Source organism: Chlorocebus sabaeus, chromosome 14 (genome assembly GCF_047675955.1).
Source record: "Chlorocebus sabaeus isolate Y175 chromosome 14, mChlSab1.0.hap1, whole genome shotgun sequence".
Classification (NCBI taxonomy): domain Eukaryota; kingdom Metazoa; phylum Chordata; class Mammalia; order Primates; family Cercopithecidae; genus Chlorocebus; species Chlorocebus sabaeus.
This window is the reverse complement of record NC_132917.1, coordinates 39,524,339-39,540,800: the sequence shown is the minus strand read 5'-3', so window position 1 is coordinate 39,540,800 and position 16,462 is coordinate 39,524,339.

The window sequence follows — 16,462 nt, the reverse complement described above, 5'->3', positions numbered from 1 at the left end:
ACATTAAGGAGTTGCAGTTAATCCAATTTATGCATGCAGACAGTGATGGTTACACCATGAACCCTGTTTATCGACAACAGTTGTAAGATACCACCAAATGTAAGCCTTATGTTAAGGCATTAAAATATGAAAAATATATCTTATTGCTGTTGAAATACACTAAGTGAAAAAAGCAAGGTGCAGTATAGTGTGGAAAGCAAACCATTTGTGTAAAAAATTGAATAAATAACATTTACATATGATTGTAGATGCCTAAAATATCTCTTAAAGAATACCCACATATACACACACATATCTGTTGTCTGGGGTGGTGGGAACAGCGTAGAGATGAGGATGGAAGGTAAACTTCATTGTATAGCCTTTGTGCCTTATACATTTTAAACAATGGAAATATATATATACATTTTTTTTTTTTTTGAGAGGGAGTCTCATTCTTGTCACCCAGGCTGGAGTGCAATGATGTGATCTCAGCTCACTGCAGCCTCTGCCTCCCGAGTTCAAGTGATTCTCCTGCCTCAGCTTCCCGAGTAGCTGGGATTACAGGTGCCCCCCCACCATGCCCAGCTAATTTTTGTATTTTTAGTAAAAACGGGGTTTCACCATGTTGGCCAGGCTGATTCAAACTCCTGACCTCAGGTGATCTGCCCGCTTTGGCCTCCCAAAGTGCTGGGATTACAGGCGTGAGCCACCACATCCAGCTTGGAAATATATTATTAATTCAAAAAATAATACATTAAAAATATACATTTGCTTTTGCTGTTTTGAAAATAAAATAAAAGTGAAGTGTCACTATATTCTCATCACATTAAAGCAACAGGTTTCAGTGCCAGGTAAAAATGTGTTTTCCATAAGAAGTTGCTACATTCATTGCCCTAGGCAGTTATTTCAAGATCCCCAAAGAATGCATTACCACAAGTAAAATCTGAAAGAAAGTATAAATCAGCTGATAAATCGCTCCAGAGCTGCCACTGTATTTTTACTGGTTGAGTTCAAAGATACATAAAGAAATTTTGTACCACAGAGAAATTGAAAAACGCCATTACAATCCATCCTTTTGATCTGCATGCTCAAAAACGAGAGGGATAGCAGTCATCCATTCAGTAAACTACAAAGTGGCTTTTATTATGGGAATATAAAGGCAAAAGCACTGACATGAAGGACCTCAGATTCTGGTGAGGTTGACATTAGTAATGCTATGCTAGGGTTCAGTGGAGGAATGCACACAGTGCAATGGGAACAAGAAGGGTATCTTAGAGATATATAAGGAGACTTACCACTGTAGACTGTCCCCTCCAAAATTCGTATGTTAAATTCTAACATTCAATATTATGAGAGGGTGAGGCATTTGGAAGGTGATTATGTCATGATGGTAGAATTCTTATGAATGGGATTAGTGCCTTTCTATAAGGGACCCCAAGTTTCCAGCCACCAGAACTGTAAGAAACAAATTTATGCTGTTTATAAGCCACCCAAGTTTATGGTATTTTGTTACAGCAACCCAGACAGACTAGCACACTTACCCTAGGAGGTAACACTCAGCCTGAATCCTAAAGGCCCCTAATGCTGAAGCAAACAAACTCAGTGGAAGCTGTGTTCAGACTCTATACAGAGCATCAACTTAACTCTAATCTTGAACTCATTATCATCTAATAATTCTCTATCAATTATCTCTTTCATATCCTCAACATCTCATTTTATACCAGCTTTTTCTTCTTGGCATAGAAATATGCTTATCTCTGCCGTCTTTAAATTATCTTTTACTCCCATGACCCCTTCTAACTATTACCCTACTTCTCTCCTTCCCTTTACAGTCAAGCTTTTTATAAAACATGCTACGGTTGCTATCTCTTCTCCCTCAGCTTCCATTCATTTTTACCACCTCACCAATAATTACTCTTACCAAGGTAGCCAATGAACTCTTCACTGACAGATTGAATTAGTATCTTATCGTATCTTAAAAGACCTCTCCATCTCCTTCCTTAGCTTCTCAATCTTTCAATGACTCTCCATCGACTTTATTATAAAAATCTGTGCTAACAGCATGGCAAATGAACATTACCTGATTTGAGAAACTCATTTTCATTTCAGAAACAAATGCCCAGAGAAAAAGAGATTAGGATATATCACAGACGAGCTTAAAAAAAAAAAAAAAAAGTTCATCACATTTAGACAATCAATTGACAAATATAACTTAAGAAGCATGTGGCAGACTTATTGGTCTCAGTAAGGACTTTCTTCTCAAGCAAAGCCTTAGGGGGTCAAGAGCAGACCAAAGTTCCTTATCTCTGTAGGCAGAGAGTTCTCAAGGAGCAAAAGGATAGCAGACTAGGTCAGACTAGATCATTTGAACTGACACGCTCACTAAGGAAAACTAAGAGATCTCTACCAAAAAGCCCACAAAGTATTGAGGTCTTTGTAGGCCAAAATTAGAAGACAAGACCAAGAAAGGCAAGCCCAGTCACTCAAAGCTACATTTTTACCAAAGGCATTTATTTGCTGATGATGGAAAAGAAACTTTGAAGTTCATCTGCATTTTAGAGTCTGCATGAAACTAAAGAGATAGAAGTCAAGGCCTGGACACTGCTAAGGGATGGGACTCTGCTAAATTAATCCCCGACTTCAACAAGAGTCAGGAAAAGCATACCCTCAGAATATAGGTGAACTAAAAATTAATCAGTCATAGTAGGGACCTGTAATTTAGGATCCCATCACCTGGATATCCAGAAAGCTCAAATTTCGAACCAAGATTATGGAGGTCTCAAAACCCATTATCTCTCCCAAAAACCTAGAGAAACAAATGAAGCCTCTTGGGAGAAGAGACCATCATCTAGAAGCCAAAACATTTCTCTAAATATCTTTTAAATACAATGTCCAGCACAGACGTAAAGATAGTCCAGCACAGACTTAAAGGTAATCAAGCACACAATGAAAACAAATCCTAAGCAAGAAACGGTATAAACAATAGGTGACAGAAACAACCAAATGATATGTGATGTATTCGAATTATCAGACACAGATTAGTAAAAACTGCAAAACAACACAAAAAGAAAACCCCTGTGTTTACTATATTTAAAGAAATAAAAGTCAAGATTAAAATTTGAGGCAGGAAACTGGAAACTGAAAAATTACCTGCTGCTTCCGCTGGTGCACATGTGCACACACTGCCCTGTGTGCCCCCTACCCCCATGCAAGGCCCCTGCTGATGCACATACACTCCATTCCACCACTGCCGCTGCTGACATGCACACATATACACTAGCACAGACCCTGCTGCCAACGGCCCGACAAAGCACTTTGGCCAGCATTCCCCACTGGAGTGTTGTTGCCAGCGGACCTGGAACATCTCAGTCCCTCCAGAACAGCAGGTGCTTAAACTTGAGGGGTCATAGAACAAAACCATGGGCCTGATACCTTGTCTCAGGGTTAGATAGAACACAAAGCCCAGGAGTTCTGAGTTAAGCCTTGACCCTCTGAAATCTTCCAGAAACGAAGCCAGTCAACTAAACTCACTTTATACCACATCAAACCCTCAAGTACATCAAGGAATATAAAAGCAAAAAACCTCATTCAAAAAAACAGCAACTTCAAAGATTAAATGGACATTAGCCCACACTGGTGAGAGAACCAGCATAAGAACTCTGGCAGTTTAGAAAACCAGACTGCACTAGTTCCCCAGGAGTGGTACTAAATCAAGCTGAAATGGCTGAAATGACAGACATAGAATTCAGAATCTGGAAAGCAATTAATATCATCAAGATTCAGGAGAAAGTCAAAACCCAGTCCAAGGAATCTAACAAAACAATACCAGAGCTGAATGCTGTAATAGCCATTATAAGAAAGACAGAGCTAAAAAGAACTCCCTACAAGATTTTTATAACATAACCAGAAGTATCAACAGCAGAATCAAACAAGCTGAGGGAAGAATTCAGAGCCTCAAGACATGTTCTTCAACTCGGTCAGACAAAAATAAAGAAGAGATAATTAAATAGAATTAAAACCTCCAAGAAATATGAGATTATGTAAAAAGATCAAACTTATGAATCACTGGTGTCCCTGAAAGAGAGGGAGAGACAGTAAACAACTTGGAAAACATATTTGAAGATATCGTTCATGAAAATTTCACCAACCTCACTAGAGAGGTCAATATGCAAATTCAGGAAGTGCAGAGAACCCCTATGAGATAGTATACAATACAACAATCTCCAAGACACATAGTCATCAGATTTTCCAAGGTCAATATGAAAGAAAAAATATTAAAGGCATCTAGAGATAAGGGGCAAGTCACCTACAAAGGGAATTCCATCAGGCCAACAGCAGACCTTTCAGTAGAAACCCTACAAGGCAGAAGAGTTTGGGGACTTATATTCAGCATTTTTTAATCTTCAATTATTATTTTAAGTTCAGGGGAACATGTGCATGATGTGCAGGTTTGTTACATAGGTAAACATGTGCCATGGTAGTTTGCTGCACAGATCATCCTATCATCTAGGTATTAAGCCTAGTGTCCATTAGCTATTGTCCCTGATACTCTCCCTCCCCCGACTCCCCAAGAGGCCCCAGTGTGTGTTGCTCCCCCCACCCCCACTGCCCCATGTGTTCATGTGTTTTCATTATTCAGTTCCCACTTATAAATAAGAACATATGGTGTTTGGTTTTCTGTCCCTGCATTAGTTTGCTGAGGTTAATGGCTCCTGGCTCCATCCATGTCCCTGCAAAGGACATGATCTCATTCCCTTTCATGGCTGCATAGTATTCCATATTTTCTTTATCCAGTTTATCACTGATGAGTATTTGGGTTGTACCCTTAAAGAAAAGAAATTCTAACCAAGAATTTCATATCCAGCCAAAGTAAGCTTCATAAGCAAATGAGATACAAAATTCTTTTTTCTTTCTTTCCTTCTTTCTTTCCTTTTTTTTTTTTTTTTTTTTTTTTTTTTTTTTTTTTGACATCGTCTCACTCACTCCGTTGTCTTTTGCCCAGACTGGAGTGCAGTGGTGCAATCTTGGCTCACTGCAACTTCTGTCTCCTAGGTTCAAGAAATTCTCTTGCCTCAGCCTCCTGAGTAGCTGTGATTACAGGTGCACACCACCCAGGTAACTTTTGTATTTTCAGTAGAGATGGGGTTTCACCATGTTGTCCAGGCTGGTCTCAAACTCCTGGTCTCAAGCAATCCACCCACCTCAGCCTCCCAAAGTGCTGGGTTACAGACGTGAGCCACCTTGCCCAGCCTAAGATCCTTTTCAAACAAGCAAAAGCTAAGATAATTTGTTACCACCAGATCTGCCTCACAACAGGTCCATAAGGGAGTGCTAAACATGGAAACAAAAGAGCATCACCAGTCACCAAAAAACACACTTACATACATAAACCATTGACACTATAAAACAACTACACAATAAAGTCTGCACAACAACCAGTTAACGACAAAAGATCAAACCCACACAGATCAATATTAGCTTTGAATATAAATGGACCAAACGTCCCACTAAAAAGGCACAGACAGAGCGGCAAGCTGAATAAAGAAGCAAGACCCCACTGTATGCTGTCTTCAAGAGACCCGTCTCACATGCAATGACACCCATAGACTCAAAATAAGGGGATGAAGAAAAATATACCAAGCTAACAGAAAACCAGAAGGACAGGAACTGATAATTACAGACAAAACAGACTTTAAAATAACAACAATCAGAAAAGACCAAGAAAGGTATTACATAAAAGTAAAGGGTTCAATTTCAGCAAGAAGACATAATTATCCTAAATATATATGCACCCAACCTGGAATACCCAGATTAATGAAACAAGTTAACAGAAACTTATGAAGAGACATAGATAACCACACAATAACATTGGGAGACTTCAATGCCCCACTGAGACTTTTAGACAGATCACTGAGGGAGAAAGCTAACAAAGATATTTGGGACCTGATCTTGACACTTGACCATATGGACCTAACAGACATCTACAGAACTTTCCTCACAAAACAAGAGAATATACATTCTCTCCTCATCCGCACATGGCACATACTCTAAAACTGACCACACAATCAGCCATAAAACAATTCTTGGCAAAGTCCAAAAAACCAAAATCATTCCAACCACACTCTCAAACCACAGCATGATAAAATTACAAATCACATCAGGGCTGGAAAGACGGCCAAATAGGAAGAGCTCCACTCTGCTGCTCCCAACAAAACCAACACAGAAGGTGGGTGATTTCTGCATTTCCAACTGAGGTACCCAGCTCAACCCATTGGGACTGGTTAGACAGTGGGTGCAGCCCACAAGGGCAAGCAGAAGCAGGGTGGGGTGTTGCCTCACCCAGGAAGTACAAGGGGTCGGGGAACTCCCTCCCCTAGCCAAGGAAAGCCATGAGGGACTGTGTTGTGAGGAATGGTGCTATCTAACCCAGATACTGTACTTTTCCCATGACCATCGCAACCCACCATCAAGGCAATTCCCTTGAGTGCCTACACCACCAGGGCACTGGGTTTCAAGCACAAAACTGAGCGGCCATTTGGGCAGACACTAAGGTAGCTGCAGGAGTTTTTCTTTTTGTATCCCAGTGGTGCCTGGAATGTCAGTGAGAGAGAACTGTTCACTCCTTTGGAAAGGCGGCTGAAGCCAGGGAGCCAAGTGGTCTTGCTCAGCAGATCCCACCCCCAAGGAGCCCAGCAATCTAAGATCCACTGACTTGAAATTCTCACTGCCAGCACAGCAATCTGAATTTGATCTGGGACACTCAAGCTTGGTGGGGGAAGGGGCGTCCACCATTACTGAAGCTTGAGGAGGTAGGTTTCCCTTCACAGTGTAAACAAAGCCGCCAGGAAGTTCAAACTGGGTGGGGAACCCACCACAGCATGGCAAAGCCACTGTAGCCAGACTGCCTCTCTAGATTCCTCCTCTCTGGGAATGGCATCTCTGAAAGAAAGGCAGCAGCCCCAGTCAGGAGCTTATACATAAAACTCCCATTACCCTGGGACAGAGCACCTAGGGGACGGGGCGGCTGTGGGCACAGCTTCAGCAGACTTAGACATTCCTGCCTGCCAGCTATGAAGAGAGCAACAGATTTACCAGCACAGCACTCCAGCTCTGCTAAGGGACAGACTGCCTCCTCAAGTGTGTCCCTGAACCCCATTCTTCCTGACTGGGAGACACCTCCCAGCAGGGGTTGACAGACACCTCATACAGGAGAGCTCCAGCAGATATCTGTCAGGTGCCCCTCTGGGAAAAGTTTCCAGAGGAAGGAGCAGTTCCAAGAGAACTTCCCCAACCTAGCAAGACAGGCCAACATGCAAATTTAGGAAATACAGAGAGCACCACAATGATACTCCTCAAGATACATAATCATCAGATTCACCAAGGTTAAATTGAAGGGAAAAATGTTAAGTGAAGCCAGAGAGAAAGGTTGGGTTACCCACAAAAGGAAGCCCATCAGACTAACAATGGATCTCTCTGCAGAAACCCTACAAGCCAGAAGACAGTGGGGGCCAATATTCAACATTCTTTAAAAAAAAAAAAAAAAAAAAAAAAAGTCAACCCAGAATTTTACATTCAGCCAAACTAAGCTTCATAAGAGAAGGAGAAACAATATCCTTTCCAGACAAGAGATTTTGTCACCACCAGGTCTGCCTTACAAGAGCTCCTGAAGGAAGCACTAAATATGGAAAGGAAAAACTGGTACCAGCCACTGCAAAAAACATACCAAAATGTAAAGACCATCAACACTATGAAGAAACAGCATCAACTAATGGGCAAAAATACTAGCTAGCATCATAACGACAGAATCAAATTCACACATAACAATATTAACCTTAAGTGTAAATGGACCAAATGCCCCAATTAAAGACAGAGACTGGCAAATTGGATAAAGAGTCAAGACCCATCAATGGGCTGTACTCAGGAGACCCATCTCATGTGCAAGGACACACATAGGCTCAAAATAAAGGGATGGAGGAGTATTTACCAAGCAAATGGAAAGTGAAAGAAAAGGGGTTGCAATCCTAGTCTCTGATAAAACAGACTTTAACACAACAAAGATCAAAAAAGACAAAGAATGCCATTACATAATGGTAAAGGGATCAATGCAACAAGAAGAGCTAACTATCCTAAATATATATGCACCCAATACAGGAGCACCCAGATACATAAAGCAAGTCCTTAGAGACCTACAAAGAGACTTAGACTCCCACACAATAATAGTGGGAGACTTTAACACCCCACTGTCAGTATTAGACAGATCAACAATACAGAAAACTAACAAGGATATTAAGGACTGGAACTCAGCTCTGGACCAAGCAGATCTAACAGACATTTGCAGAACTCTCTACCCCAAATCAACAGAATATACATTCTTCTCAGCACCACATAGCATTTATTCTAAAATTGACTACATAATTGGAGGTAAAACACTCATCAGCAAATGCAAAAGAACTGAAATCTTAACAAACTGTCTCTCAGACCACAGTGCAATCAAATTAGAACTCAGGATTAAGAATCTCACTCAAAACTGCAAAACTACATAGAAATTGAACAACCTGCTCCTGAATGACTACTGGGTAAATAGCAAAATTAAGACAGAAATAAATAAGTTATTTGAAACTACTAAGAACAAAGAAACAATGTACCAGAATCTCTGAGACACTTCCAAAGCAGTGTTTAGAGGGAAATTTATAGCACTAAATGCCCACAGGAGAAAGTGGAAAAGATCTAAAATCGACACCCTTACATCACAGTTAAAAGAACTAGAGAAGGAAGAGCAAACAAATGCACAAGCTAGCAGAAGACAAGCAATAACTAAGATCAGAGCAGAACTGAAGGAAATAGAGACACACAAAAAACCCTTCAAAAAAATCAATGAATCCAGAAGCTGTTTTTCTGAAAAGATTAACAAAATATTTAGACCACTAGCCAGACTAATAAAGAAAAAAAGAGAGAAGAATCAAATAGACACAATAAATAAATGATAAAGGGCGTATCACCACTGATCCCACAGAAATACAAACAACCATCAGAGAATACTATAAACACCTCTGTACAAATAAACTAGAAAATCTAGAAGAAATGGATAAATTCCTGTACACATACACCTCCCAAGACCAAACCAGGAAGAAGTTGAATCCCTGAATAGACCAATAACAAGTTCTGAAATTGAGGCAGTAATTAATAGCCTAGCAATAAAAAAAGCTCAGGACCAGATGGATTCACAGCCAAATTCTAACAGAGGTAAAAGAGGAGATGGTACCATTCCTTCTGAAACTATTCCAAACAATAGAAAAATAGGGACCCCTCCCTAACTCATTTTATGAGGCCAGCATTATTCTGATAGCAAAACCTGGCAGACACAACAAAAAAATAAAATTTCAGGCCGATATCCCTGATGAACATTGATGCAAAAATCCTCAATAAAATACTGGTAAACCAAATCCAGCAGCACATTAAAAGTTTATCCACCACGATCAAGTCAGCTTCATACCTGGGATACAAGGCTGGTTCAACATACACAAATCAATAAATGTAATCCATCACATAAACAGGACAAACTATAAAAATCAAATGATTATCTCAATAGATGCAGAAAAGGCCTTCAACAAAATTCAACACACCTTCATGCTAAAAAAAAAAAAAAAAAACTCAATAAACTAGGTATTGATGGAAAATATCTCACAATAATAAGAACTATTTATGACAAACCCACAACCAATATCGTACTGATGGAGCAAAAGCTGGAAGCATTCCCTTTGAAAACCCGCATAAGATAAGGATGCCCTCTCTCATCATTCCTATTCAAAATAGTATTAGAAGTTCTGACCAGGGCAATCAGGTAAGAGAAAGAAATAAAGGGTATTCAAATAGGAAGAGAGGAAGTCAAATTGTCCCTGTTTGCGGATGACTTGATTGTATATTTAGAAAAACCCTTTGTCTCAGCCAAAAATCTCCTTAAGCTGATAAGCAACTTCAGCAAAGTCTCAGGATGCAAAATCAATGTGCAACTGGTGTATAGCATTCCTATACACCAGTAATAGACAAACAGAGAGCCAAATCATGAGTGAACTCCCATCCATAATCGCTACAAAGAGAATAAAATACCTAGGATTACAACCAGCAAGGGATGTGAAGGACCACTTCAAGGAGTACTACAAACCACTGCTCAAGGAAATAAGAGGGGACACAAACAAATGAAAAATATTCCATGCTCATGGATACAAAGAATCAATATTGTGAAAATGGCCATACTGCCCAAAGTAATTTGTAGATTCAATGCTATTCCCATCAAGCTACCATTGACTTTCATCACAGAATTAGAAAAAAACTACTTTAAATTTCATATGGAACCAAAAAAGAGCCCATATAGCCAAGACAATCCTAAGCAAAAAGAACAAAGCCAGAAGCATCACGCTACCTGATTTCAAACTATACTACAAGGCCACAGTAACCAAAGCAGCATGGTACTGGTACCAAAACAGACATATAGACCAATGGAACAGAACAGAGGCCTCAGAAGTAACACAACAAATCTACAACTATCTGATCTTTGACAAACCTGACAAAAACAAGTGATTGGGAAAAAATTCCCTGTTAATAAATACTGTTGGGAAAACTGGATAACCATAGGCAGAAAACTGAAAGTGGACCCCTTCCTTACACTTTATATAAAAATTAACTCAAGATGTATTAAAGACTTAAACATAAGACCAAAACCATAAAAACCCTGGAAAAAAACCTAGGCAATGCCATTCAGTACATAGGTATGGGCAAAGACTTCATGACTAAAACACCAAAAGCAATTGCAACAAAAGCCAAAATTGACAAATGGGATATAATTAAACTAAAGAGCTTCTGCACAGCAAAAGAAACTATCATCAGAGTGAACAGGCAACCTACAGAATGGGAGAAATTTTTTGCAATCTATCCATCTGACAAAAGGCTAATATCCAGAATCTACAAGTAACTTTAAAAAATTTACAAGAAAAAAAGAAGCAACCGTATCAAAACCTGGGCAAAGGATATGAACACTTCTCAAAAGAAGACATGTATGCAGCCAACAAACATATGAAAAAAAGATCATTGTCACTGGTCATTAGATAAATGCAAATCAAAACCACAGTGAGATACCATCTCATGCCAGTTAGAATGGTGATCATTAAAAAGTCAGGAAACAACAGATGCTAGAAAGGATGTAGGGAAATACGGATGCTTTTACACTGTTGATTGGAATGTAAATTAGTTCAACCATTGTGGAAGACAGTGTGGCAATTCCTCAAGGATCTAGAACCAGAAACACCATTTGACCCAGAAATCCCATTACTGAGTATACACCCAAAGGATTATAAATCATTCTACTATAAAGACACATGCACATGTATGTTTATTGCAGCACTATTCACAATAGTAAAGACTTGGAACCAACCCAAATGTCCATCAATGATAGACTGGATAAAGAAAATGTGGCACATATACACCATGGAATACTATGCAGCCACAAAAAAGAATGAGTTTATGTCCTTTACAGGGTCATGGATGAAGCTGGAAACTATCATTATCAGCAAACTAACATAGGAACAGAAAACCAAACACCACATATTCTCACTCCTAAGTCAGAGTTGAACAATGAGAACATATGGGCACAGGGAGGGGAACATCACACACCAGGGCCTGTCAGGGAGTGGGGGTCAAGGAGACAGATAGCATTAGGAGAAATACCTAATGTAGATGATGGGTTGTTGGGTGCAGCAAACTACCATAGCATGTGTATACATATGTAACAAACCTGCACGTTCTGCACATGTATCCCAGAACTAAATGTATAATAAAAATTTTTAAAAATAAAAATACAAAGCCGAAAAAATAGAAATCAATACTAAGAATATCAATCAAAACAATACAATTACGTGGGAAGTAAACAACGTGCTATTGAATGACTTTTGGGTGAACGATGAAATTAAGGCAGAAACCAAGAAATGCTTCAAAACTAATGAAAACAGATACAACGTATCAGAATCTCTGGAACATAGCTACAGCAGTATTAAGATGAAAATTTATAGTGCTAAATGTCCACATCAAAAACTTAGAAAGATCTCCAACTGCAACCTAACATCACACCTAGAAGAACTAAAAAACAATAGCAAGCCAAACTCAAAGCTAGCAGAATATAAGAAATTATCATAATGAGAGGTGACCTTAATGAAACTGAGATGCAAAAAAAATACAAAATATCAATGAAACCAAATATTGGTTTTCCAGGTTTTGTTTTTGTTTTGTTTGTTTTTTTGTTTTAGATAGACTGCTAGCTAGACTAATAAAGAAAAAGAGAAGATCCAAATAAACGCAATCAGAAATGACAGAGGACATCACCACCAACCCTACACAAATACCAAAAAACCCTCAGAGACTATTATGAACCCCTCTGTGGATACGAACTAGAAAACCTAAAAGAAATGGATTAATTCCTAGAAACACAAAATCTCCCAAGATTGAACCAGGAAGAAATTGAAACCCTGAACAGACTAATAATGAGTTCTGAAATGAAATCAGTAATAAAAAGCCTACAAACCAGAAAACACCCTGGACCAAATGGGTTCACAGCCATATTCATAAAGAAGAATTGGTACAAATCATACTGAAACGATTCAAAAAAATTAAGGAGGGAGAGCTCCTCCCTAACTCATTCTATGATGCCAGCATCATTCTGACACCAAAATCTGGCAGACAAGAAAAAAACTAAAACTTCAGGTCAATATTCCTGATGCATAGATGCAAAAATCTTCAAAATACTATCAAACCTAATCCAACAGCACATCAAAACACTAATCCACCACAATCAAGTAGGCTTTATCCCTGGGAGGCAAGGTTGGTTCAAGATACCCAAATCAATAAATGCGGTTCATCACATAAAACAGAACTAAAAATGAAAACCACATAATCATCTGAATGGACACAGAAAAGACTTTAGATAAAACTCATCATCCTTTATGTTTAAAGAAAAATACTCAACAAACTAAGCATTAAAAGAACATACCTCAAAATAATAAGAGTTATCTATGACAAACGCACAGTCAACGTCATACTGAATGAGCAAAGGCTGGAAGCGTTCCCACTGAGAACTGGAACAAGACCAGGATGCCCATTGTCACCACTCCTGTTCAACATAAAACTGGCAGTCCTAACCAGAGCAATCAGGCACAAGGAAGAAATAAAAGGCATTCAAATAGGAAGAGAGAAAGTCAACTACATCTCTTTGCAGATAATATTATTCTATATCTAGAAAACCCCATAGTCTCTTCCCAAAAGTTCCTAGACATGGTAAACAACTTCAAAGTTTCAGGATACAAAATCACTGTTAAAAAATCAGTAGCATTTCTATACACCACAAAGTCCATCCTGAGAGCCAAAGAATACAATCTCATTCATAATTGCCACACATGCACAGAAATACCTAGGAGGATAGCTAATCCAGGAGGTGAAAGATCTCTACAATGAGAATTACAAAACACTACTGAAAGAAATCAGAGATGACACAAAAAGATAGAAAAATATTTCACATTTATCGATAGGAATACTCAATATTGTTAAAATGGCAATACTGCCCAAAGCAGTTACAGATAAATGTTATTCCTATCAAATTACCAATGATATTTTTCACATAATTTGAAAAAAAAAAAAACTATTCTAAAATTTATATGGAACCAAAAAAGAGCCTGAATAGCAAAGAAATCCTAAGCAAAAAGAACAAAGCCAGAGACATCACACTACCTGACTTCAAACTATACTACAAGGCTACAGTAACAAAAACAGCATGGTACTGATACAAAAACAGATACATAGGCCAATGGAACAGAATAGAGAACCCAGAAACAAGGCCAAATTCTAATAATCATCTGATCTTCGACAGAGTTGGTAAAAACAAACAGTAAGGAAAGGACTCCCTATTCATTAAATGGTGCTGGGATAACTGGTTCATCACATACAGAAGATTGAATCTGGACACCTTCCTTTCACCGTGTACAAAAATCAACACAAGATAGACTAAAGACTTAAATGTTGAACTTAAAACTATAAAAGTCCTAGAAGAAAACCTAGGAAATACCACTCTGGACATAGGCCCTGGCAACGATTTTATAACAGAGGAACCAAAAGCAATTGCAACAAAAACAAAAATTGACAAATGAGAGGTAAATAAACTAAACAGCTCCTGTACAGTAAAAGAAACTATCAACAGAATAAACAGACCACCTACAGAATAAGAGAAAATATTTGTAAACTCTGCATCTGAAAATGGTCTAATATCCAGAATCTATAAGAAACTTAAATTAACAAGCAAAAAACAACCCCATTAAAAAATGGGCCAAGAACACGAACAGACACTTCTCAAAAGGAGACATACATGCAGCCAACAAATATATGAAAAAATGCTCTACATAACCAACCATTACAGAAATAAAAATCAAAAGCACAATGAAATACCATCTCACATCAGTCAGAATGGCTACTGATAAAACTTTTTTAAATAACAGATGACATCAAGGTTTTAGAGAAAACAGAAAACTTATACACTACTGGTGGGAATGTAAATTAATTCAACCACTGTGGAAAGCAGAATGGAGAAATCTCAAAGGACTTAAAACAAAATTACCATTAGACCCAGGAATCCCATTATTGGTTGTACACCCAAAGGAATATAAATCATTCTACCATAAAGAAACATGCACATGTATGTTCACTGCAGCACTATTCACAATGGCAAAGTCATGAAACCAACCTAGAGGCCCATCAATCACTGACTAGATAAAGAAAGTATGGTACCTATACACCATGGAATACTATGCAGCCATAAAAAAGAAGGAAATAATGTCCTTTGCAGCAATGTGCATGGAGCTATCCTAAGTGAATTAATGCCGAAACAGAAAAACAAATAGCACATGTTTTCACTTATAAGTGGGAGTTAAACATTGAGTACACATGGACACAAAGAAAGGAACAATAGACCCAGGGGCCTACTTGAGGGTGGAGAATGGGAGGAGGGTAAGTACTGTGCTTATTACCTGAGTGGTAAAATAATCTGTACACCAAACCCCCATGTCACAAAATTTACCCATATAACAAACCTGCATATGTACCCCCGAACCTAAAATAATAGTTAGAAAAAAAAGAAAAGAAAACTAAATAGAAAATAAGAAAAACAACAAAAAAGACTAAAACAAAAGCAAGTAAAAGACTAAAAATTATATAATATCTAAAATTAAGAACTCAGTGGATGATTTGAGCATTATATTAGAGATAAAGAGAAAATCAGTGAATTGAAAGATGTGTCAAAAGAAACTCTAAAATACAGGACAGAAAATTCAGAAAAGAAAAGATAGAGACTACATTGAGAGCTTATAACATATGTTTCACTGGAGTCCCCCAAAAAGAGGAAAGAATGTGTCAGAGGCAATATCTAAAGAAAGAGAGGAGCTGAGAATAATTTAAAACCAATAAAATACATTAATCCACAAATCCAAGACAAATAAATCCTTAGCAGGAGACAAAAAAAAAAAAATCCATACCTAGATACATCATACCAAATGGCAGAAAACAAAGACTAACAGGAAATCTTAAAAGCAGTTTAAGTAAAAAGACCTTCAAAAGATCAAAAATTAGAATTACAGCTGACTTCACTATAGCAACAATGGAAACCAGAAAATGGTAGAGTATTTTCAATATGCTGGGGCCAGGGAGGTGGGGGCAATCGGTGAATACCAACGTAGAATTTATACCCAGAGAAAATAACTTTCAAAAATAAAGAGGAAATACTGACATGTTTAGGTTTAAAAAAATAAAAATGAAGTTATCACCAGCAGACCAGAAGGAAATTTTAAAGAATATACTTCATGCAAAAGAAAAACGATCTGAGGTGGAAGTTTCAAAATGCAGCAAAGAATAACGTACAAGTAAGATGGTAAACATATGGATAAATACAAAAGAATATTGGCTGTATAAAATAAAAACAGCATCTTATGGCATTTAAAATATTATAGCAAAATTACTTGGCAACAGTAATATATAAGTTAGAAGGGAAATAAATGGAGCTGAACTATTCTAAGGTTCTTTGTATTATCTGGTAGAAGGGTAAAAACATTTATTAACATTAGACTTTTATAAATTATTAATGAATATTTTTGATAATTATAAATGCATTTTTTTAATTTTGAGAGTAAGCACTAAAAGAATGTTTAATGTAATTCCTAAACTACTAGATTTTTAAACAATGGAATCATAATTAAATTCAAAAGAAGGCAGTAAAGAAAAAAAAAAAGAATGAGTGGGACAAATAGAAGGCACAAAATAAGATGATAGATTTATTTCATTTCATTTCATTTTTTGAGACCGAGTCTTGCTCTGTTGCCCAAGCTGGGGTGCTGTGGCACAATCTTGGCTCACTGCAACTTCCACCTCCAGGCTCAAGTGATTCTTGCGCCTCAGCCTA